Genomic DNA, 3,346 nt, shown 5'->3' with positions numbered 1-3,346 from the left:
ACTATCAAATACAGTCAACTCAGATATAGTACGGAACTCAGATAGTTCTATCAGATTCAGGATTGTTAGATATATTCATTCATATTATCAGTTATATTAGTTATCAGAACTCACTTATCAGTCATGCTAGATATCGGTAAACCATGTTATCAGTATTCAATTTTAGGAATGTCAGATATAGTCAATCAGACCAGTTCTTCATAATTAGAACTGTTAGAAATGATCATTCACTTATCAGTAATATAATATCAGTCTCTTAGTATTCCATAATACAGTATCAGTTCCTCACTTATTAGTGACCCAAATATCAATATCAATAAACTCAATCATTCAGTATCTCAGTATCAGTAAACTCGTATCTCAGCATTCAGACTTAGTAGTCAGTATCACTATAAGTTCAGTTACAGTTATCTGCGTATGTATGTATTCTCACGTTCATATCAGTCAGCATTGTTCATGCATATAAACCTTTGCATATAGCCTACCGCCCTCGTATACTCAGTACATTCAGTCGTACTAACGCATTTGCGCTATGGTGTTTTCTTTTAATGTTACATCATAGGTTCAGAGGCACGAGTTTTAGAGCAGCAGTAGCATTGCAGATTTCAGTAGTCAGTATCAGCAGTGAGTCATCTTCATTTGAGGATGATATGATTATTACTTTATTTATCATTTCAGTTTAGTTTTCAGTTGATGGAGTTAGTTGGAGACATGTTCCTTCAACTCCTTATTCAGTACAGTTAGAGGCTTTCAGACTACAGCATGTCAAACAGTTATTTCAGATTTGTGTTGGTATTGTTATACCATTTTCAGACATTATTTTATCAGATTTTTATTCAGATTTGAACCTTATGGTCTTACAGTATTATGTTTCCGCATATTTTACAGTATGGTTATTCAGTGCTCAGGTACAGATATCAGTTATTGGTTAGCTTGTGGCCTTCGGGGTCATGGGCACCATGTAGCATTCCGATTACCAGAATCGGGACGTTACAATTTCCACATCTTAAAGAGGACTGCAAGAACTTATCTTCTGGCTATTTGAGAATTGAGTTACAAAGCTGTAGATCTAACAGCAGAGAGAGGATTGTTATCACAAGAAACCAACCGCAATATGACAGTTGGAGAGTAAACTAGACAATCCATACCAAGATTTAAGAACACGGAATTTCCATTCTTTAGCCACTCACAATTTTGGTTACCAATATTAGCCAAGGTTATGAAGTTCGTTGTAATAAATTGATTTTGTCAGAAGTTCAAGAATTCCAAAGAGATAGCAGTCCTTCCTACTTATTAAATTTAAAGAATTTCAGCATGCCAACAAATAAAACTAGATCGAACATCAATTTAAGAGACGTACAAAAGGGATGTTCTTTATGTTAATTAATCCTAACGTCTTTTAAGAAATTTAGAAATAGAAAATACTTATTGAAGATTATCAAGACCACCATGTTATTGACTTAATAAGATTTAGGTTCCAGATTTAGGCAAAATCAGTCCATATGTTATGAATACATAAGCACTTGTTATGAATACTCTAGTGGAGGTTGAGGATCCGAATCCTCTCGGAAAAGAATTCCATTGTATATTTAAGGTATTTTAAAAATATTGTATATACTTAGATTCTGAACGTCCTAAACATAAGATTGGAGGTTGGATTAGTGGTTGAGGGGGTTCTAAATTCATTTTGAGATTTCAACTTTAAATTTCAGACACTACTTTTTTATTTTTCAAATCCTCTTAGTGAAAATCAGGAATGGAATGATTTTTATTTGGCGGAGTGTAGAGCGGGTTGTCTTTACATTGAGCCAGGAAGGCCATCCAACTCTATGTATTTCGTGTATATAAGTTTTGCCAACTTAAATCTATGTTGCAGTTTTTCTTAGTAGTTATAGTATTTCTCAGGGAGTTTCTTGTTATTCCGTTTATTGGTACTATTTAGCATTCCATTACTACTTGTAGCATTGCAGTTTTATGTATTTTGGTTTGATTAGATACATATTGTTGGTGTAATATACCACAATAATTAAATTACAATTGAAAATCCAAAAAGTGCAGAAAATAAAATAATCTTCTTCTTGGATGAAGCGCGGATATCTCGCTCTCTTTAAGGAGATTCAAGCTCACTGCGGCATAATCTACATCGATATAGCAATATATCTCTTGACTTGTCCCCTTCAGGATACATCAGCCCATCAATGATGTACAACTCAAGCAACTCTGGATTAGTTGAAGAGTTCAAAGCTCCGCCATAAGAACACCTTCCTTCAATATGTTTAAACTCTCTTTTGTACAGTGAATATAGCTAAAGACTTAGAATATTTTTTTTGTCTCAACTCTCTCTTCCACGAATATAATCACTCTTTTCTTGCATAATGAATATAGTTAAAGACTTAGAATATTTTCCTTTGTCTCAACTCTCTCTTTCACTTATCATATTTTTCATATACCTCACAATATATTACCACTCATCTCTTTTCTTCTTATTACACAAAGAAAGAAGACACCCTTTATATAGATGTATATTTCTTCCATTTAGTAAATGAGGGAGTAGTGGATATTGAGTGAGGAAGATGAATGCTTAGTTGTTACATAAGTTACATAATATGAAGGGTAGAATAATGAGTGAGATGTTATAAGAACTAATGGTCATCACTATCTCCACTTTATAATATCCATAAATTATCATGCAATTTAATTTTAATATTAAAATGCACCAACGATAATTTAAGAAAGTAATGAAATTTTTAAATCTTGTGACCTTAAATTAAAGATGTGTATGATATACTAAAATGTCATTCAAATCTTGTGATTTTAATATATGCGCTGTGTAGAATATTGGAGTAAAAGATTCACCGAGTAAGCAATAGCTAAACTAAATAGATCACAACATATGCCGTGTATTTTCATAAGTGGAGTCTAGAAAAGGCGAGTGTATTCAGATGTTAGCTTCACCTTTGTGGGAAGAGAAACGTTTCCACTAAAGCCTCAGCTCAAGAAAATCTTTTTTCCGAAAATGATTTGAAAGAAATGCAAGAATAGAAGCTACGATAGAAATATAGAAGAGAAAAATAACATAGATAACCTAAGTAAACGAAAATGAAAATAACAGTAATAATGAAAATGAAGCATAAGATAATGCTATCATAGTAGAATAATAGTGATAAAGGAACTGAAAACTAAATAGATTATCATTCCAATACAGTGAATCTAACTCAATGTATGAGTAGTTTACAAAGTAAGCATTAAACGAGAGATATCTATTCTTGGAATGTCAATGCATTAAAACATATAGAAAACAAAATTTGGTTGTACATATATGAGAAATGTACAATGACAAAACCAA

Source organism: Capsicum annuum, chromosome 11 (assembly GCF_002878395.1).
Source record: "Capsicum annuum cultivar UCD-10X-F1 chromosome 11, UCD10Xv1.1, whole genome shotgun sequence".
In the NCBI taxonomy this organism is placed as follows: Eukaryota; Viridiplantae; Streptophyta; class Magnoliopsida; order Solanales; family Solanaceae; genus Capsicum; species Capsicum annuum.
Note: the sequence above shows the minus strand (reverse complement) of the source record.